Here is a 23680-nt window from a genome sequence, read left to right on the forward strand (position 1 = left end):
TGGTATCAATGGCTTTGTTCTCGTAAACAATTTATCACTTGGGCAATTTTTACGGAAGAATTGATAGCACATTATGAGGATACAAAAAGCAACACTTTTTTTAGCCAATTGATAAGTCTCAAACAAAAGGGTTCAATAATGGAGCACATTGAGGAGTTCCAAAAATTGAACATAAGGGTAAAAGATATTCCAGAGGAGCATAGGATTGATGTGTTCATAGGGTCTTTAAAGGATAATATCCAACATGATGTGCGCCTTTGGGAACCTGATTCATTAGAGAAGGCATTCAGGTTAGCAAGAAAAATGGAAAGCAAAATTATGGCAACTAGGAAGCATACCATTCACAACTATAAAGACGGAAGTGTTGTTGCCCATAGTCTTCCACAACCTACAAGGTTGACACCACAACAATTGGAAGAAAAAAGAGCAAAAGGGCTTTGTTACAATTGTGATAGCAAATACACAAAAGGTCATAAGTGTGCTGAGAAGAAATTATTCTACATAGATTGTGAAGAGGAAGAAGAAAAGGAGCAAGAAAGGTCAAAAGAAGAGGATATATTCCAGGAACAAAGCCTAGATGAAGAAAAAATAAATCCGACCATATCTTGTAATGCATTGGCGGGAATTACCACTCCTCAAACCATCAAGATAGAAGGACAAATCAAGAAGAAAAAGGTAATAGTGTTGATTGATTCAGGAAGCACCCACAATTTTATTCATTGTAGGGTAGCAAAAGAATTGAATTGCTTCCTATATCCAGCACCAGAGTGTCAAGTGATGATTGCAAATGGAGGAACAATAAATTGTTCTGGAAAGTGCCATAATATCAAGCTATCCATGGGAGAATATGTATTGACTAGCCCAATGCTTTCCATTCCAATGGGAGGTGCTGATGTTGTACTAGGAGTCCAATGGCTACAATCCTTGGGTACAATAGCTTTTAATTTTCAAGAACTTTTCATGAAATTTTCTGTGGAAGGAAAGGAAGTTGAATTAAGGGGTATTGCAGGGAAACCAGGAAAGATAATCAGCTCTAATGGCATGACAAAGCTTCTAAAAAAGGAGCAAAGAGGTGTAATTGCACAATTATGTTCGCTAGATGTTTCCACATTGGAATCATCTATTTCTCCAGATCTCCAAAAAGTCCTGGACAATCATTCCAAGGTATTTGAGACTCCCAAAGGTCTCCCACCTATGCGTGATCATGATCATGCTATTCATCTGATTCCAGGAAGTGTTCCTCCAAACATCAGGCCGTACAGATATCCATATGTCCAAAAAAGTGAAATTGAACGTATGGTTGCAGAAATGCTAGAGGCTGGTATAATTCAACCGAGTCAAAGTTCTTTCTCAGCTCCAGTAGTATTGGTGCACAAGAAGGATGGATCATGGCGCATGTGTCCAGATTATAGGGAGCTCAACAAGCTCACTATTAAAGATAAGTTCCCCATTCCTGTCATTGATGAATTACTGGATGAATTGCATGGATCAATTTACTTCACCAAGTTGGATCTTCGTTCGGGATATCATCAAATCAGAATGAAGATTGAAGACATTCCGAAAACGGCATTTAGAACTCATGAGGGTCATTATGAATTTTTGGTCATGCCTTTTGGCCTTACCAATGCACCTTCAACATTTCAAGGTTTGATGAATTCAATTTTCAAACCATTCCTTAGAAAATTTGTGTTAGTATTTTTTGATGATATACTAATCTACAGCAAGTCTTGGAAGGATCATGTTGAACATGTTGACAAGGTGCTACAACTATTGGAGGAGAAACAATTATATGCAAAAAGATCCAAATGTTTCTTTGGAGTCCAGGAGGTGGAATATTTGGGTCATATTGTATCTCATGAAGGAGTTAAGGTAGACCCTAGCAAAATTAAAGCCATTAAGGAATGGAAAATCCCCACATCCATAAAGCATCTGCGAGGATTTCTTGGGTTGACAGGGTATTATCGCAAGTTTGTTAAGAATTATGGGAGAATAGCAGCACCTCTAACAACATTATTGAAGAAAGATTCATTTTCATGGACTCCGGAAGCAACAAAGGCCTTTGAACATCTTAAAGAGGCAATGTGCCAAGCACCGGTCTTAGCTACACCGGACTTCACAAAAACCTTTATTGTGGAATGTGATGCTTCAGGAAATGGAATTGGTGCTGTTCTAATGCAAGATGAAAGACCCATTGCTTTTGAAAGTCGTCCAATCAAGGGAAAGTTTTTAAGCAAAGCTATTTATGAGAAGGAAATGTTGGCAATACTCCATGCACTTAAGAAATGGCGACCCTACCTAATGGGAAGACACTTCAAGGTAAAAACGGATCATGATAGCCTTAAATACTTTTTAGAACAAAGATTATCCTCTGAAGAGCAACAAAAGTGGGTCACAAAGATGTTGGGTTATGACTTTGAAATCATCTACAAAAAAGGGAAGCAAAATGTGGTGGCAGATGCACTCTCAAGAAAGGATGAGGATGTGGAAGCATTGTTGTGTGCCATTTCTATTATCCAACCAGATTGGATAAACGAAGCAAGGGAGGAATGGAAGAATGACGAAGAAGTGTGGGCACTTATTCGAAAGCTACAACAAGATTCCAGTACTTCTGATACATTTAGCTGGCAAAATGATTCGTTATGGTACAAAGATCGCTTATACCTCTGTAAGAATTCCCAGCTAAAACAAAAGATTCTTATGGAATTGCACACTTCTCCCTTAGGAGGGCACTCAGGATTTTTAAAAACTTACCACAGGGTTAAGAAGGAATTTTTTTGGGATGGCCTTAAATCAGATATTCAAAAGTTTGTGGCGGAATGTTTGGTTTGCCAACAAAATAAAGTTGAAACAATTAAGACACCGGGTCTATTACAACCTTTATCCATTCCAAGCCAACGTTGGGAGGAGGTTTCAATGGATTTTATCACAGGTTTACCCAAGTCTGAGGGAAAGAGTGTCATCATGGTGGTAGTTGACAGACTTACCAAGTATGCACACTTTTGTGCATTATCACATCCATTTAAAGCCAGTACAGTTTCTACTGCATTTATGGAAACAGTTCAAAAGCTACATGGAAACCCAAAGATTATTGTAAGTGACAGAGATCCCATTTTCACTGGAAATTTTTGGACAAAATTATTTTCTTGTCTTGGTACTCAGTTAGCTCATAGCTCATCTTATCATCCTCAATCTGATGGGCAAACTGAGATAGTAAACAAATGTTTGGAAGGATATCTTCGTTGCTTTGTATCTGATAAACAGACACAATGGGTCAAATGGTTGCCTCTGGCTGAATGGTGGTATAACACTTCCTTCCATACAGCAACAAAAATGACCCCATTTATGGCACTTTATGGGTATCAACCACCATCAATCACATCATATTTAAGAGAAAATTCTAAGGTTCAGGCAGTGGAACATCACATCGAACATCAACAACAAGTCCTCCAACTCTTAAAGGATAACCTCGTGTTGGCACAAAATAGAATGAAACAACAGGCAGATCAACATCGCAGTGAAAGAAGTTTTGATGTAGGTGATTGGGTATTCCTACGGCTACAACCATATAAGCAAATGTCCCTAAAGCAAGCTAAGAAGGATAATAAATTATCACCAAAGTATTATGGTCCGTACAAGGTGTTGCAAAAGATTGGTACTATGGCATACAAATTGGAGCTTCCTGCAGCTTCTCGATTGCACCCAGTTTTCCATGTTTCATGTTTAAAGAAGGTTATAGGCGACAAGCTCCCAGTTCAAACAATATTGCCAGAACTTGACGAGGAAGGAAAAATTATATTGGAACCGGAAGCAGTCACAGAAACAAGAACTCGACAGCTACGAAATCGATCAATTTCAGAGTATCTTATCAAGTGGAAGAACTTATCCGCTGAAGATTCCACATGGGAGGATGAGAATTTTATGCAGAAGTATCCAGAACTACTCAAGCGTTGAGGACAACACTTTTTTGAAGGAGAGGGGCATGTTGGGTCCCTATAATACTAGTGATTACCCCATTACTATTGTAGTTATACCCCTTATTTATATTGTTGTGCCCCTATTACCCACATATTGTTATTTCTGTGCCCCATAGAATCCCTCTATTATTATTTTTGTGGCTTTATATTATTATTGTTAGGTCGGCTGGATTATATTGTGACTCCTTAGACTCCTATATATAGAAAGGAGGTTTTGTCATTTGTATCATCCAAGAATTGTTCATTTATGTAATGTAAAGGAGGTTGCCCCCTCGAAGAGGCTGAATTCTAAGGCGTTGATCTTTCTTTTCTATCTTTTCTTGAGCTGGTTTCATAACATTCTAGTTGTTGAAATGTATTGTTATGAAGAGCCTCTAAAATTTCTTCATCCATAAATTCATCATCACCATAAAAATCCTCCAAATACTGAATAAGACTCAAAGAATGTTTACAGCAATCTTTGACCAGCAATAAGGAAGGATGACATTCTTTATACATCTCATAAAATTCATCATGGAAATTAGCAAGAGAATATAATGAACCATTTTCCAAGCTTTTATACCAAGACCATGCTTTTCCTTCTAAAGTGGTCATAAACATCTTCATGAGACAATATTCAGGGAAATGAACCTTAAGACTGTGTACATGCATATGGAACCTAACCAAATGAAGAGCAACATTGTCTTTCTTTTCATCTTTGAATATTGGAAGATCCTCTAACCAATCAACCTTTGGCATAGGATTTGGAAAACCAGGGATGTGAGATCGATTCATAGGGGCATACCTGGCATTCATTCTTGCAATAGAACTCATCTTGAAACTTCATCAAGCTACTGAACTTCTAGCAGTGGAGTCACCTTCCAATTTGTTATTTGATGTGTGGAGTCGCCAAGGTAGTTTGCAGCCTTAAAAAATTTCTGAGCTCCTGCTACCTTCAGAAGTTCAGCTTCTTGATTTCAGGAATGAATAATCTTCAGACTCCCGGTAGACGCACGAAAATGTTATCACAAAATCAGACCCCTGATAGGCTGCTGATCAGGAAGATTTTGAGTAACTATTTCAAACCAACTTTTGGTTGAGGCTTAGCCTCCTCAACCTGAGAGGGCTCTCTCACTAGGTTAAATCCATTGGGCTTATGGACTCAAGAAATGCTTCAGTATGACAATAATATTAACTTTACATGGAAGTAAGGGCATTTGGAGTTCAACATATTAGTAACACATCAGAAATATGTAGGAAGACACAATCTACAAATACATGAAGGAAGTTAGAGCATAGCCAATGAGTTCTAAGTAATCATGCATTCATACTACTGCAAGCAATGAAATGAAGGCAACCATATGGACAATTTAAACATTGAACTCTTTCTGAATCCTGAGGAGCAAAGCCAAATCACTGTATTACATTAAAACACAGTCTTACACAAAAGCACAATATGAGTGTTCTTTGAAAAATTTCCAACCCTTAGTGCATTACATCTCTTGTCATATATAGAGTTCATTACAAGCTTGGATTCCTTCCTCCATCATGAGGGGAATTCGAATTTCACTTGACCTGACACCTATTGATACTTAAACAAACTATTAATTACAACTAGCTGTTAACTAACAGTCCTAGAGACCTAATACAACTAGGAGTGTAACTCCTTATTATGACTAAACCACCTTAACTAAACATTAAATGTATTCTTTGACAGCTGCAACCTCATGAGGTCGAATTTGATGAAGCCTCCCATGTTGTCACCTTACTATTGATGACAAACCCTAGAAATTAGGGAACATGTTTCCCTGTTTTTAGGTTTAGGATCCTTGAAAATTAGCACGTGGGATAGAGCCTTTATCTTCTCATCCATGACATATTTTACGAAACTAAAGAATTTTTTTGTATTCCATGTTGTCTAGAACAAAAACCTCTCTTGGTTTTTTAAAGCACTTCTCCAGCTATCCAGAATCTGTACTTGAAAAACACATGTAAAACAGGAAAAATCGGTTCTCTGAAATTAGGGTTTCAAAGAAAGCTTAGTAATTCCCAACTGAAAACACTTATGAAGAAAGTGAGATAGGTTATTGTAGCTGGAGAGTTTATGAAGAGAAACCTCTTTAAAAATTCCAAAATACCTTTTCCTGTGACTAGAAACTGATCTTGAAAAAGACTGCTAAAACCAGAAGACAAAGCTTGACTTTCAACAGTTTCGTAGCGCAAGTTTAACCATAAATTCCTCCCACCTCAGAATGAATTTGAAGAAAATGAAAGAGGTATTTGTATTTTAGTATTTTATGAAGAAAAGTATCTTTCAATTTTCAGAATTGAGTTCTCAGCTGCTTAGGAACCCTTCTGGAAGTTGACTAGTAAAAGTAGAAAATAGAGTCTTTATGTTGAAATAGGCCTTTCTAGGGGTTTCGTAGTGTGCTACGAAAACTCCTAATTCAATGCAAATTCTGGGTTTTGCGCTACAAAAAATCCGAGGTAGTTTCGTAGTGCATGAAAACCTTGACACAAGTTTGACATATGGAAATTTATGTGTGATGTGGGACTAGTGATATGAAAAACCAAATGTTGACCTTATTTGACAATACCAACAAGGCTCCCTTCTAGGTCTTAGACTGTAAGTCAAACCATGGAAAGACTAGACCAAGACTAACACCAAACCTTTGGAATCCAACTGATGTTCAAAATTTAGGAATTTCTTTTTTTTGAGTGATAACAATATTAATCATGTGGAATAATTGTGCAATTTATTTGGTTTGGTCTCTTAATTATATTAGTCTAGATTCATCTTAACTTGGGATGTATCAATGGCATCAAATCTCTTTTGGTGTATATATTTTTTAAGTTCTACATCATATAGTATTAGTTATGGTGGGTATATTATTGGAATATTAATTCCTACTTGTCTGAGTTGTGTCTTTCTAACTAGAGGACTCTGTTCCTATCTATGTTCCTAGTTTGGTGTGTGGTTGAGATATTCTCTTAACCAACAGATTGTATGTCCAAGATAGTTTTCCTATCTTGAGACAATACTCTCTATATATGTAATTGCATATCTTATTAGTAATATATAGATAACTTTGTGAAATTATATCATGGTATCAGAGCCCTGAGGGCTTGGCCTCTCGTGGGCTTGGCCTCTCCTCGGCTGAGGGAAATAAGAGAGTATATTTTTTTTAGTTTTAAGTTTGTCCATCGAACAAGGTTCTCAAAGTCGAGGGAGCCTACTGTGAAAGATTTCATGTTGCATGCTCGTGATATGGAGTATTTCACATTGCTTGAATGAGGCCGCTTGAAGTCTGTCTCAGCACTCGAGGGCTCAATTGGATGAGGTGAGCATGGAGAGCCATGGATGTGAGCCTCTAGGAACCTACAGTTCATTGCTAACACTCATATCTATATTTTTTTAAACTTTTTGCTGACGCAGGCAATCGAGAAGCCTGTTACATGCTAGGCATGATTTGATTCTATTTCTTGATGAATAGAGGATTGTTATAGACATTTTTGGGCACTGCAACCCCAATCATAAATGTCCATAAACCAAGGGCTCCCAAGTCCCTAAAAGTCTTGTTCCAACCCCTGAAAGAACAAGGTCAACAGATTACAACATCTCCCAGAAGTTCTCCATGAAAAACTACTCAGAACTGGTCAAAACTGGACCATCTCACCTGCTCCATGGTCAAAGTGCGTTGCATCCCACCTAAATGCACACGGGAGGTGTGATGGATACTGAAAAGCCCTTCTATGGGGTGCGATGGGTGAGAGTGGACAAATGGCAGGGTCAATCTGCAAGGTGGAGGATCATGGAATCTTCCAGAAACTTCTCCTGTGACACTTGCCTCTCTGCATTCACCCAGGGATGAGTAAGAGATCATCAATCTCCAAGTGGAATCAAGAACTATCAGAGAGAGGACACTAATCAAATCTCAAAAGCTGACTCACCCCCCTTACAAACATCTATATATGGATCCCTCATCCCAGAGATCCAGGGGCTGGAATTTTGTATCTTGTAAGGAAGTGCTGCTGGTTTCTTGGTGTAACATCATAGAGTTGGGTGATCTAAGATTTTCATGAGGTGAAGAAGGGCTTTCTTGCTGAGAGGATGACGCTAGGTCAGAAAAATTGGTTGTAATCCTCTTTGCTATTCTTGATTATTAATAAAGCTATTCAAGTTTTCGTGCACATTCTTGTATGATTGCTGATATATGCATTTGTGTTATCAATATATATCTGGTCCTATATTGTTTATGATTGTAGATCTCTGTTCTTGGATAGTGTTATGCTGCTTTGATTCCACAGGTGCTCTTTGAAGCTGGGTAGACGAGGAAGCGAGTGGCAAAGACCTATCAGAAGGGAGAGGGATCAAGCAAGGAACCAAGCGCAAGACAGAGGTTGGTCTCCCTTTTTCCCCCTCTTATCTACTTCTCATAAAGGAAAATGAAAGTGGTTTTAATTTGTTTGTTTCTAAGGTAGCTACCAGCCGTAGTGGGACTAGCAGCTTTGCATAGACACTAGATTTCCCGATAACAAAATGGCGACTCCACTGGGGAGCGAATAGATTGTTTGTTTGTCTATATTTGTTTGCTTATAAACTTACAGACGGAGCCTGAAGTCAAGCCAGCTAGCGTTCGAACTGCATTTGCTATGCAAGTGCAAAGTAGATCAATGCTGCTTCAGTCTATCTCCGGGTTTTGTTTATAAACTGAACAATCGATTTACAAGCTCTCTAATTGCCCTTGTGGTGGCTCTAGTAACCTCCTTAGATCTACCCCTGTGATTTATTTACTGATTACCACTTGCTCGGCCAAAATCCCTGAACTGTGATCAAGAACTGGATCAAAAGTCTCGCATTGTACCATCGCACCCTCTCTTCAAGGATATCAGTATGCATCGCACTTCCCATGTGCTGTAGATGGGATGCATACTGGAATCCCTGTGTAACAGGTGCGCTGATTATAAAGGGCTAATTTTGCCTTCAGAATTTGGCTTTTTCACTCTTTTCAGCTCTATTCAAGAGTTTTGCTATCTGTAATTAGTATACCTTTGTTGGAAACCCCCTTCCTTGCCATTATTCCGCCTCCATTGTGCAAAGAATTGTAAATGTTTTTTTATGCATTGTGAGCCATTTTCAGTTCTCTTTTACAAAGAAGTAGCGTAATTGAACTATCGTTTCTTGATTTGGAAGTGTCGCAAGTGTCGTTTTCAGTCATAGAAGAGAATATGATTGTTCTTGATAGTCGATTACACTGTTACTCTTGTATTTGATTTGAATTAATAGTTTTTCAAGTGTCGAAAGCAAGTTTTCAATTCCAAATAACAAAGTGTCGTCATTGTATTCATTTTGTCTTGAAAAGAAACTTGTTAGTAATGTCGCTTTGAAAAATAATTCAGATTTGTGCTTAGCTTTCTTTTTATCATTCACACATAAAGAAAGCTGAAAACAAATACATGCATGTGCATTTGCATTTAGACTGTTTGTTGGTTTGATTTAGGATAATGCATATAGTGTGTGCTCTCTGCTCTATGTTGAAAGAATATCATCTCTCTTTCTTTAGTAGCTAGGATTTTCATTGCAAAAAGAAGATTAAATGATTGTTTATCATCTTAGATTGCATTTTAGGAATTGTATATCTACATCACATGGTGAACCTGAAAGACAAGTTTCTTAAGCAAGATCAACTGTAAAATAAATTTAATGAAGCTAAAAATGCTTTGGAACCTAACGCACAACATTTAGAAGTCTAGGCTAGAGACATATTCTGGCATCGTAAATCCTGGTAACTGTTGTTTTCATTGCTGGTTGGGTGATTCCTCCACTTTGAGACGATAAGTGCCAGTACAAACTTGTGCTCCCACGTACCGTCGATTATATATTGGGAGACCAAAATAGGCTTTATCCTTTATCCATAGGAAGCCGTGTCTTCCGCCTTATCAATCGCAATGCACTGAACACAACATTTGGGAAGATTGACTGCCGTACTGTAAAAAGTATTCTGCAGTTTTGTGATTAGTTTGGTAATCCCTTTATCTAGATTTCCAGAGTAGTCTCTTTCGTTCCTTTTCAGAATCCTTAAAGGGAAAGGTCCATCTGAGCACTTGTCACTTCAAGATCATTAAAAATCGAAGGCGACTAGAGTCATCTTTTGTTTTTTCTCGACTCTTAAAAATTGAAAAAACAAGTTGTGTCAAAGCGTCTAAAATTTATTTTAATTGGAATAAACATCACCTTTCCTACGTTGGTCTTAGGTTGAGAAAAATGGAGTCAACCAACCAAGGATTTTCCCTTGGAGGAAATCCTAGTCCTTTCTCCTCTTGGGGAGATGTTGGTGCACCCCATATGGCCACATTGTTGCTTCCAGGATTGACAATCGGCTTGCCCGTATGGCTCTTCTCGACCTCTGTTGTTCAGAACACTGTGATTCTTGAACAATCAAGTCAGTAACTAAATGATACCAGGGTTACCCCCCAACCTTCTACTTCGTCCAATTCTCCCTCTCCTCCTTCCTCTTCGCTTGATGAAGCTGGTAAAGCCAAAAATCAAGTAACTGAGAAGAAGGAGAAAAAGAAGAAAGAGAAGAAGAAGAAGGAGCCAAAGGCGAAAAGGGGCAACGAGGTGTCGTCTAGCGAAAATCCACACACTCCATCGTCCAGGCCTAAATCACCATGCGTCATTTGCAAAGGAGACCACTATCATCGAGATTGTCCTTGCATCACTCGAATCCTAAGGGATTGGTCTCCTTGTTTGCACAATCTGGTGTCATCAACCTCTGACGATCATGTTGAGAATACACCGTCAACTAGTGAAAGTGAAGCCCCTGGACAAAAAGGAAAATGTAAATTTCCTTGTAAACTGTGTGAAGGCGATCACGCCGTCCGCCGTTGTCCCTTCTTAGACGAGGCTAAAAGAGTTTTGGACGACTGTCTGGTTTCACCATTACGACTTCCTCCTGGATATAAGAAACTCTTGCCGAGTCCGTCACTAGTTGAAAATTCGGCTGACACACCATTGTGGTCAGTTGAAGTGTCTATCATTGAAGATGAACCCTCTGAATCCACACCAGACGAAAGTCAAAAGATCGAGGCGGCAGTTGACCCGGTCTTGCCTTCAGAAGGTCCATCTTCAGATGATACAATCACCAGAGAGAACAAGAATGACACCATTCAAATTCTCTTCGTAAGCACAGACTCCGATGAACATGGGGGCAGTCTACCTGTTCCTTTACCGCAGGAAGGAAGTTCGTCAGAGTCATATCCGGCCGTCTATTCGGTCCCACCTCCATGCAACCTAGTTGTTTCCTTCGATTGGAATCTACTAGGCAGACTCCGTTTACTGGCCATTGTACCATTTCGAATAATTGCTCAAATATATAGAATGGTCATGGTCGGTACCATCATAGATGAAGGGGCTTCTGTGAGTATCCTTTCCTCAACTGCTTGGGAAGCGTTTGGTTCGCCATCGATTTTTCCTAAAATGAGAAATCTAACAGGCTTTGACAAAGGAACCAGTCGACCATTAGGGATGCTTCCCGATGTGCCGATAACATTGAGAAGGAAAACTGTTCACATGAACGTAATGGTAGTCCAAGGACCCCTGGATTATAATCTACTCCTTGGATGCGACTATATTTATTGCATGGGAGCCATTGTCTCCTCACTCTTTAGAGTAATGTGTTTTCTGCATGAAGGAAGAGTGGTAAAGCTCGTAGACCAGCTTTCATTCCCCGGTTCACACATAGAAAATAGTCAAATACCATCCCTGAATGGTCTTTTCACGCAAGGAATGTCTCATCAATCCCCAGTCTATCCACCTGATGAGCGCGAGTGATTTGGAGGACATGACTGAAACCCAGGGGGCATGCACCCTGGTCTGTTTCGACAGGAAAACCTTGGGTATAGGGTAGGTTTCCGCGAAGGATATATGACTGGTTTATGAGATTAGACTGGAATAAGATTCCTTCGTCAAAGTTATGTGAGTGGAGCCAGTTGCGCCACTCGCCTTTGTTTATTTTGGTAGACATCGCCGAGGAAGTGTTTTGTCCGCAGTGCGGATAGAACAATCTTTCATAACTTGGAAATTTTTCGCTATACCCGGGGGCATGCAAACCTTTTTGCGTGCAAGCGAAGAGCGACCATTTAATTTTTTAAATTTGTAGGTCCTCTAACCCTTTAAACTCATAGGATTGGTCGTTTCCTAACTTGCATGAAGAAAGGATGCGGGGCAAAGCTTTGAAAAAATTCCATTTTAAATGAGACATCCTTATTACACGACTGGATCGAGCAATTTTAATGCGGAATTCAAGCTCGTTAAAAAATAAACATAAGCAATGAGCAAACGTTCCCCCAGAGTTTAAGCTCATTAAAAAATGAACCAATTTCTGGTAAATAGCCATTGTGAATGCATTATCATTAGCCTTTTAAGCCTTGGTCATGTTCTCATCATCACCTCCACTCTGTATTGGCCGATCATTCACCTCCATTTGATTGTTTACCCTTTTGAGGAATAGCTGTGAAGAGTGATCCTGTTAGCCATCCTTGTGACATTGCCGTGATTGGAAAATTCCAAATCTTACCTGGAATTAGTTGCTACCCTAATTTATCACTCGTTCCTCGAAAAACGAGTCTCCTTTAAGCTCTTTTCATCTGACTTGTAAAATATGAAAAGATTGCCGAGAAATTGGCCTCTCCAGCTCATTAAAGTGACCGGAAGTGCCATCCCTCCTTTAGATTTTAATCTTTTTGGACTTGAGGGATTATTACAGAAAAAGATCGAGCGCTTGTTTTGTTCGGCTCGTTAAAATTACCGAAAATCCATCCCTTTTGTATTATTTTATACTTTTTCGGACTTAAGGGATTATATGACAAAAAAGGATTATTGGAGTTTTCTTTACGTACCTTTTCAGACTCTCTAAAATTGAAAAGGACCGAGTTATCTTTGTCGTTAAACTTGTTAAAACTGAATAGCGACAAACTTGTCCATACAGACAAGAACGAGTTTCACTATTGCTAGGCTCATTAAAAAATAGCGATGGGTTTGCTCGAAGGGAAAATTATAGAACAAGCATATGTTATCCTCCTAAAGCTTGACAAAAATATAGAGGTACTGGTCAGCAATGATTGGGGAAAAATTGGGAAGAAAACTTGAAGAAACTTTATTGGTAGCAAGTCGCTCTTGAACATGACACTTTCACTCCGCATCTGAGTCGGGTTGGGTTGTTCCATTCACTGGTCATATCACCATTGGTCCATCACACCATCAATATTTGGAGTTAACGCTACCAATCCATCATGTTAGTGTCGCCGATATGTTCAAGAGAAGCCACTCAGAGAATTCACATGTGTCTCATCCACTGCAATACATTTACGCTCCATTCTTTCATGATCACCACCCTGAACCTTATATCATCAGATCATTTTCACCTCCATTAAAATCATTTGCTCCATTCTGTGTCATTGATGTGGGATTCACTAAGGCCCTCCTATGACGGATCGCTTCTTTTCGACATCAGCTCATTATCCAGGAAGTCGATCTAGGAACAACCCTTTTGGTACTTTGAAGCTTGCATGCCTCAGTGGCAAGTTTCTCACTTCCGGTGACAGGTTTACATCAATGGCCTTCGACTGAAAGATTTTGCGTGGTGTTCGATGGCAAGTCCCTTATTCACACCACATGAATTGTACTATAGTACCTTGAGGGTCATCATCATTATCAGTGATTCCTCTTGTGCCTGTTAACAGCTTACATCATTGGCTGGTAATCAGGCGATGTCTTTCCATGTTCGACTCCAGAACATCTCTCACATGGATCGACTTGTACTTTGAGTGAAGATCGAACGATATTGAAGACCCCGAATCTAGTTTCATCCATCCAGGCTGTGATATATATTTAGGAAAATAAAGACATCGAATGTACATCATTGCTGCACAAATAATCATCCAATCCAAGGGATGATGGCTCTACCAGAATCATCAATCTGCACTTAGACGATTGTCTGTCTTATGTACATGAAAATGAATTTATAAAGCTGAGCATGGGAATGCCCGCCTCAGCTAGATCATGAAAATATTATGAAGATAATGTATTGTATTGTATCTTATTACAGGTCACCTTCCAGCTTGAAAAAAACTTCAGATCCTCATGATAAAGCATTTCACCCGACATCAAAAGATTAACGACCTCATGCTTTAGGGGGCAACTATTATAGACATTTTTGGGCACTGCAACCCCAATCATAAATGTACATAAAACAAGGGCTCCTAAGTCCCTAAAAGTGTTGTTCCAACCCCTGAAAGAACAAGGTCAACTGATTACAGCATCTCCCAGAAGTTCTCCATGAAAAAATACTTAGAACTGGTCAAAACTAGACCATCTCACCTGCTCCATGGTCAAAGTGCGCTACATCCCACCTAAATGCACACGAGAGGTGCAATGAATATTGAAAAGCCCTTCTATGGGGTGCGATGGGTGAGAGTGGACAAATATCAGGGTCAATCTGCAAGGTGGAGGATCATAGAATCTTCCAGAAACTTCTCCTGTGACACTTGCCTCTCTGCATTCGCCCAGGGATGAGTAAGAGATCATCAATCTCCAAGTGGAATCAAGAACTATCAGAGAGAGGACACTAATCAAATCTCAAAAGCTGACTCACCCCCCTTACAAACATCTATATATGGATCCCTCATCCCAGAGATCCAGGGGCTGGAATTTTGTATCTTGTAAGGAAGCGCTGCTGGTTTCTTGGTGTAACATCATAGAGTTGGGTGATCTAAGCTTTTCATGAGGTGAAGAAGGGCTTTCTTGTTGAGAGGATGACACTGGGTCAGAACAATTGGTTGTAATCCTCTTTGCTATTCTTGATTATTAATAAAACTATTCAAGTTTTCCTCCACATTCTTGTATGATTGATGATATATGTATTTGTGTGGTCAATATATCTGGTCCTATATTGTTTATGATTGTAGATCTTTGTTCTTGGATAGTGTTATGCTACTTTGATTCCACAGGTGCTCTTTGAAGCTGGGTAGACGAGGAAGTGAGTGGCAAAGACCTATCAGAAGGGAGAGGGATCAAGCAAGGAACCAAGCGCAAGATAGAGGTTGGTCTCCCTTTTTCCCCCTCTTATCTACTTCTCATAAAGGAAAACGAAAGTGGTTTTAGTTTGTTTGTTTATAAGGTAGCTACCAGCCTTAGTGGGACTAGCATCTCTGCATAGACACTAGATTTCCCGATAACAAGGATCGGGCTTAGGTTTAATGGTTGAAGCAACAATTGCATCACACCCATGCGCCCTGTATTCTCTGGCCGTTAAAGGGAGAGGGATCAAGCAAGGAACCAAGCTTAGAAAGGACAAAGTCCTAAAGGCTAGAGTTGTTCTATGTGCCAAGGTTGCCGCCATAGGACATTTAGATGCAATGAGAGAGCTCAGTCATTGTTTGAAGGATGGGTATGGCATTAAAAAGAATGTCGAACATGGGCAGAATTTTCCTCTAGAAGCAAATGCAAGAGAGGTAGCGGCTGCCACAGAAGCATATTGTTGCATGCACGGTTTCGATTACGCTCTTTCAGATGGATGGAATCCATCCAAGTTAAACTCCAGCAAGAACGGGAGCTCAATGAGCAGCCTCCATGATCGTTGTCACGAAAATTGGAGAATCACATCACAAAGTGATTTTGGGTGCAACGCATTGCCTGCAAATTTTCATGCAATAAACACATTCCTGGTAGAATGGTTTGCATTGCATCCGCCGGCACAGGGGTTAAGACTCTGCTCTCATTCTCAATGCGGGAGGTCAGAGACTAGAAAACATGAATTTAGGAGATGTTCTGCATGTGGGTCTCTGCACTATTGCTCCCGGGCTTGCTAGGCTTTGGACTGGAAAATGAAGCACAGATATGACTGCAATCATGTGGAAAATTGGGATGAACAATAAGAGTGAAAATCGTTGAAGAAGGATGAACACAATATGACAATTTTTAAATATTTTGTTTTCTCTAGTCTTGGGAAAATTCTGACATGACCTTGTGCACAGAAAGAGAAACATAGGGGTTGGGCATTCCCACTTGGAATACAATAATTAACTGAGTGTTTGAATTATGTTCCAGCTCAACAACACTGTAATCACAGATGGAGTTTTTTTTTATGGTAGTAATGACAAGGCTTCCAAGGATGTCAATATTGGCAAGAAAATGGGTGAACTTCAGATCCTGGTGGCGTTTATTTCTCATCTCTGGTGAACATGATGCAGAAGCTGCTGCCACGGAAGAGGTGGCTGCTCCACTTAGATAGGTCGTATTAATCGATTGGTCATATTGAAAATCATAGAGCATTGCCAAGAATGTTCAACTACTCTGGTCACCGGACAAATTTTGGGTTTGGATATTGGAAGCATTATGGAGGTCACCAATGATTTCCAATTCCTGAGCAAGGGAGCGTAGAGGACTCTCGTGGTTTGTTCAATTCAAAAAACTTGAAGATGCTTGAGCTGTACAGAATTAGGCAGTTGGAAATTGTTGGTCAAATCATAAAGGTGACAATAGTCTTTAATCAATTTGAATGCAGGATTTTGGGGCTAATTCTATTAATTTTCATCATGTCATGGTATTTCTGGTAATTATTGAAGTGACATTGGTGTGACCAACTATTGTCACATTTTTTGAGTGTATGTTGGAACTGGTCATTCCAACAATACACAAATTTGGAGGATATGATGAAGACATGACACTTAAGATGGCATTAGAGGAGCTGCATCAAAGATTAAATGATGATGGACAATTGAGTTTGTGTGAATTTGTGTAAGTGTGTGGAATAGACTCTTGAGCATGATGTATTAATGTATCACATAAATTTTATTAGTAAGCAAGTCTAGGATGTTTTGTAGTGGTATTTGTAACGTATGTACCTGGTAACTCCAAAAGTTGGAGTTATGTTGTAAGCCTTGTAAGGCATGTGTACCCCCATACAGTTCGTGGTAATCTAAAAACTACTTTATATTTGCAGTGTTGGTTTGTGGTAAGCCAGTAACCATGTGTAAGAGTGAGGTGGGACAAAGATTTCTATTGGCATGGTTTAGGGTTAGCCGAGAAAATCCTTGGCCTCGTTGAGTCAGGTCTTTGGTGAGCCTTAGTGGCTAGAGTGCCCTAGTGGCAGGTTTGTAGCTTAGAGTGGTTGGAGTGCTCTAGTGGTAGGTTTGTGGCTCAAAGTGGCTGGAGAGCCTTCGTGGCTGTGATGAGCCTTCATGGCTAAGTTGAGCCTTGGTGGTTGTGTTTAGCCTTGGTGGCTGACAGGCCTTGGTGGCATGGTTGAGGGTGATCCCATAAAACCCAGAGCATGGTTATGGGTAATCCGATAAAACCCATGATGATATTGGAGGGGGATTTATAGATATAGGTATAGGTGTGAAATTATAATGGTTGGAAGAACCATGTATTCGAAGGACATCCTACAAGGCTAGTGGTTGCAGCGGTTAGTACCCATGCATTTCGGTGGATGGTTGCTCCTTTATATGGACATCAACATATTCTTTTATGTTTGACCACAACTAGACTTTGCAGATTGATATTGAGACAAGTACTCATTAAGGGGGTGTGTTGGAATATTAATTCCTACTTGTCTGAGTTGTGTCTTTCTAACTAGAGGAGTTTGTTCCTAACTATGTTCCTAGTTTGGTGTGTGGTTGAGATATTCTCTCAATCAACAGATTGTATGTCCAAGATAGTTTTCCTATCTTGAGACAATACTGTGTATATATGTAATTGCATACCTGATTAGTAATATATAGATTCCTTTGTGAAATTTTATCATATATTTCAGTAAGCCCAAAAGGAATCACTATAGATTATGGTTTTTGGTACCCAAGGGGCCTTTTTTTTAGGTAGTGGTTTGGTCTCATGGATTAGTAAGAAATAAACCTCCCTTTCTTTATCCACAACTCAAGAGGGCACTATTCCATAATCTTATTAGTCCACAAATTAATATTATTACCATTTCTTGGATTCCAATATAGCCCTGAACAAATGAGAGGGATGCTAAAAAAAACAATTTCTAGATCAAGGAACATTGTTTGATTATCTGGAAGGATTCTAGGCATCAAGCTATTTCTCCTTGAACATATGTTTTCTTCAACACTTCTTTCCACTAGGTTTCTTCTTGGGTGACAAATATTCAAAATAGTTTTTCTACTATTGCATTATTCATTAGAAATGGATCTCATGTTCCCAAATCCTTATAATTTTTAGAGGACTTCATTAGAGCCTATTCAACCAAATGAAATTTTTGGATATTTCCTTACCACTTTCCCATAGGAATTTGCAATTTTCTTTTGCTAAAGCCGAAAGGATGCTCTATGGAGCAAGGACAACTAAGGATCAATATAAAGGAAAAGTAGAGAGAACTAACTTGATAAGAATAATGCACCCAACAAGGTTGATCCATCGAGCTCACCAAGAAGTTTTTTTTTTTTTAAATTTTGCTAGGACTCCTTCCCATGCTTGAAATGAATATGATTTTAGGTATATTATAATTCCTAGATATTTGAATTGCTTCCATGTTTAAATTGTTTGAAAACCCAAAACTCTTCCAATTTGTTTGTCTTCCTTAATGATACATTCCATGTATAAATATGATAATCATTTTTTTTTAACCTTCTAGTTATTACTGTGGAGGAAATCCCAACGAGAGTGTGTCATCATCAAATTGATAGTGATTTATGCTTTTGCTACCTAAAATATAATTCTCAAAAGGTTCACACATCTCTTTCATATTCCAGCTTATGGCTAAGAGAATCTGCCAAGATAATATATAAGAAAGGAGATATAGGGAAGCATTAATGAGGCCCTCAAGAGGCTTGCAAGAAACCAACCACTCTTACATTAACCAAGGGAGAAATCCATGGCACTTTGATACATAAAAAAACCCATCAATTAAATTTAGAATTAATTCAAATATTCCATTACTTTGAAGAGAAATCCATGACTTACTTTGTCAAAAGCATTTTCCATATATAGTTTGATGATCATGCCCTTATCTTTTTTATTTTGGCTAGAGTTGATTGCCTCTTGAATAAGGATGATATTACCAAATATCTATATCTCATGCATGAATCCTCCCTGATTTTTTAAGATAATTTTGGGTAGAATAGGCTTAAGACCTTTTTCCAAAATCTTTAAGATCACTTTATAAGAGACAACAGAGAGTGATATTGGTCAAAATCTTGAAAAGGAAGTAAGATTAGAATTTTTTGGATCATAGATTAAAAGGAAGAATTAATTCCACCCCTTGTATACTTTTTCTTTAAAATATAACCCACCATTCTACAAAAATAATATTTTACTACCTCTAAAAACTCTTGGTAAAAATGAGTAGTGAATCCATCCTCGTGCTTTTTCTAGATTAAAGGAAAAGACATCTTGGTGGATTTCTTCTTTTGTGGATTGTTGAGCTAATGCATCATTGTCTTCCTCTGAAATACACTAAGGAATATATTCCAACATTAATTTCTCCACTTCAAGGTTTCCAAGGCTTGTGGCATTATACAAATCATAGAAGTGACAAACTACTTCCTTTTTGATTGATGCAAAATATGAATTTTTTTGTACCTCTTGCAACAATCTCTTTGATATTGTTTTTACACACTGATTTTTTTGCTAACTTGTGAAAAAAAAGATTTTGTTCATATCTCCAACCTTTAACCAAATTCTCTAGAATTTTAATTCCAAATATCTTCTTCCTCTTTTAGAGCTTTATGATATGCTACAAGTTCGTATCTTTCTTCTTGCGATAGATCATGTGTCACTAACACATTCTCCATCTTATCTTGTCTAATTTCCATTTTTTTTCTTGTTCCTATATCTTTTTTTTTTTTGTTGCTGGTATGAAGCCCATTTTTTTTAATGCAAGCTTCAAGAACTTGATATTTCTCTCCCATATCAAAACGAGGCTTACTAATACCCACTGTCTTCAAACCTTCTTCCCTAGATGATTGAATTTTGGCCAGTTTGCCCAAAAAGAACAATAGGAAAAGGGCAGTGACCTAATGCCAATTTTTTCTCATATATCAAAACCCATCAACCTATGATCTATGTTGATCCAAGGGAGGATTCTCAAACTAACCAATAATTTTTTGGATATGAATGAATATAAAATTAAAAATTTGTTTAACAGGGGAGTAATATGGCCTAGTTCAGTTTCCTTATTTCTCTAAGTGAATTTGTTAGTGGAAGCATTTATATTTAAAAAATTAATTTATGGATATGGTCTTCGAAATATCCATGGATTTGATCTTGAATGTGAGATCCCCATTCCCCCCATTGATGCTAGGTTTATATTGGAGTCACCACCCAATATTCATTTTAATCCAAAACTTGTCTCCCCAAGGGCCACTAAGGAATTCCAACAATCACGTTTTTCTATGGATTGAATATGAATGAAAATATTGACAACAAAGCATACTTAATTTAAAAACAATGTAAACTTTGAAATGGGAACTATAAACTCAAAACGAAACTCTTGCAAAAAAAAAACCTCGTAAAAACATCAAAAACAATGCTAAAAATGTAAAGTGTTGATGCTGGAATAACAACTTTTTTTTTTCTAGGGTAAATTTTCAACATGTTTTAAAAATGGCGGTGAAAAGTAATTTTTTGTGCAAAAATTGTCCAAAAAACACCCTCAAAACGAAGTGTTGATGTTCGAATAACATGTGCCAAAAAACACCCTCAAAACAAAAAGTGTTGACGCTGGGATAAAGTTTTTTTCTCAAGGGTAAAATTTCAACATTTCGAAATAATGGCGTAAAATATTTTATCGTGACCCCTAAAAACATTAAAATTTCAAAAAAATAATGAAAACATAAAATAAAACAAAGAAAAAACACAAAACAAAATAAGAGTAAAAAAAAATAACAAAACATAAATTAAAATATATACTAAAAACAAAACATAAAATAAAAATAAAAAACAAAAAAAAAAACATCAAAAAAAAAAAATCAATCATAAAAATGTAAAAACAAAAAAACAAAATTAACCTATAAAAGATAAGAATTAAAAATCTAAAAAAAAATTATAAACAAATAAATAGTAAAAAAAGCATATTTAAAAAAAATGGAAGAAAAAACAAATATGTAAACCATAAAAAAATTTGGGAAAAGAAAAAATAAATCATTAAAAAAAACTATAAAATTAAGTAGGTAAAAATATAAAATTTTAAAAAACATTAACAAAAGACTAAAAAAATTGAAAATGAAAGACAAACTAGATTTAAAAAAAATGAAAAATTAACAAAAGAAAAATTAAAAACTAGCGAAATTAAGATTAAAATGTTGATTAATTTATATATATATATATATATATATATATATATATATATATGACAAAATAAAAATAAAAAATGCTTTAAAAAAAAATTATTTCATAAACCATAAAATAATTTGGAAAAAAAAAACAAAATTATATATATATATATATATTAAAAAAAAACATTAACAAAAACTAGGAAAAAATAAAACATTAACAAAAACTAGGAAAAAATAAATAAATAAAAACAAACTAGATTAAACAAAAATAGAAAACTAACAAAAAAAATAAAATAAAATAAAATAAATATAGTAAAATTAATTATAAAAGCATTTAAAAAAACTTAAAAAACACAAATAAGTTCATATATCTATATCTATCTATATATATATATATATATATATATGAAAATTTAAAAAATTTATGTCTTTTCAAATTAAAAAAAAAAAAAAAAATAAAAATAAAAAAACGTTTCAAACTTATAGAAAAATGTGGTTTTGATTTAACTTATTTTATTTTATTTTATTTTTTAATTGCACTTTCATTGTTTATTTAAAAACAAACAAATAAAATAAAATAAAATTAAAATTTTTTGTTTTAAACGAAATTTTGATTTTTTGTTTAAAAAAAATAAATTATTAAAATTTTAATTTTTTAATTATTATTATTATTATTTTTAACTTTGTTTTGATTAGATAAAAAAAAAATCCTTAACGCCCATTGCCGCGCCACCCCCTGTTGGCCGATGGTGGCGCGGCTGTGGGCGGAGGCGTGCATGCAACCCTTAGGCCCTCCGCCCACGGTCGCGCCACCACCGGGCGGCGGGTGGGCCATGGGGCGATGGGGCGATTTCGTGCAGCACCTCTGTCCACGGCCGCGCCACCACCGGGCGGTGGGTGGGCCATGGGGCGAGTCTGTGCAGCCCCTCTGCCCACGGCCGCGTGACCATTGAGCGGCGGGCGGGCGTGGGGCGATTCTCGGAATCACCCCACTGCCCGCCCATTGCTCGGTGGTGGCATAGCCGTGGGCATTAAGGATTTTTTTTTTTTTGTAAATAAAAACAAAATTTAAAAAAAATAAAATTAAAAAAAATAAATAATTTTTTAATAGTTTTTTTTTCAATAAAAAATCAAAATTTTGTTTAAAACAAAAAAATTTAAATTTGTTTTTAAATAAATAATGAAAGTTTAATTATTATTATTATTATTATTATTTTTTAAATCAAAAACACATTTTTTTATAAGTTTAAAATTTATTTATTTATTTATTTTTTTAATTTGAAAAGACATATTTTTAAAATTTTCATATATTTTTAGTTCTTTTTAAATGTTTTAAATATTAATTTTACTAGTTTTTAATTTTTAAAATTTTTTTCCCTAGTTTTTGTTAATGTTTGTTTTGTTTTGTTTTTGTTTTTTTTTTTTTCCACTTGCTTTTATATATATATATATATATATATATATATATATATATATATATATATATATATAATTTTGTTTTTTTTTTCCAAATTCTTTTATGGTTTATGAGATTTTTTTTTACCATTTTTTATTTTTTTTGTTTGTCTTTTTTTATATATATTTTTATATTTGTTTTTTTTTAACTAATCAATGTTTAAAAAAAGAAAAGTAAAACAACTTGATAATTCATTAAGTAATCATAATTTAAAAAAAAATGGACATAATAAATTTTAATGTGTCAAAAATAAGTCCTCTAAAAAAAGGGTATGCTGCATCAACACGTTGCATCTACACGTTTGAAAATCAACATAAAGATCACTAATATTTAAAAACAAATATTTATATTTGATACATAAAAAAATTTAAAATGTCAAAAATATGCTCCCAACAAAAAGAAGTGTATTTTGCTTAACCACTTTTGAAAATTAGGTCACATTTTTACTACCCCTACAAAACAGGTAATTGTATCGGTTAGTTAAAGTGCCAAAAACTATGCTCTAAAAAAATGTGTGTTCAGCATCGCCCCTTTTCAAAATCGGGTCAATTTTTGCTTTCTCTACAAAATGAGTAACAGTATCAGTTCCCGTTTCAAATTTTACATTGTTTAAAAGCATATGTATAAAACAAGTATCCAATGAGTGAGATGTTGAACTATATTCTAGCAATCGAGAAAAGATTGAGACCACATGGTGGATATCCCGCCTGAAGCTCCTCTTACACTAATGGAAAGAAACCCACTATGATTCCAAATATTGTGCTAATTTTGGAGGACCTCTTGATCCCCCATTTTTATCTCCTAGAGCTTTATAACTAAGGTTCTCTCTTTCTTGATCAAAGTTTTCACTTCCTCCATCCATTTTGCTGACCCAAATACCATGCAATTCTAGGATAGAACCATCATTACTTTCTTATAATATGAGTATTCCCTTGTTGAGGGGATGAATTTCCTCCTTTTTTGGTATTTTTATATC

The 23680-nt window shown here is 36.6% G+C and overlaps 1 pseudogene; it reads left to right on the top strand.

Moving 5' to 3' along the window:
* The window catches only part of LOC149256728 (F-box protein At1g67340 pseudogene), a 52773-nt pseudogene extending 36883 nt beyond the window's left edge, over positions 1 to 15890 (top strand).
* The last annotated feature ends 7790 nt before the right edge of the window (positions 15891 to 23680 follow it).

Source organism: Pinus tabuliformis, chromosome 7, assembly GCF_031772625.1.
Source record: "Pinus tabuliformis cultivar Carrire ecotype Pingquan chromosome 7, CPIR1, whole genome shotgun sequence".
NCBI classification, from domain to species: Eukaryota; Viridiplantae; Streptophyta; class Pinopsida; order Pinales; family Pinaceae; genus Pinus; species Pinus tabuliformis.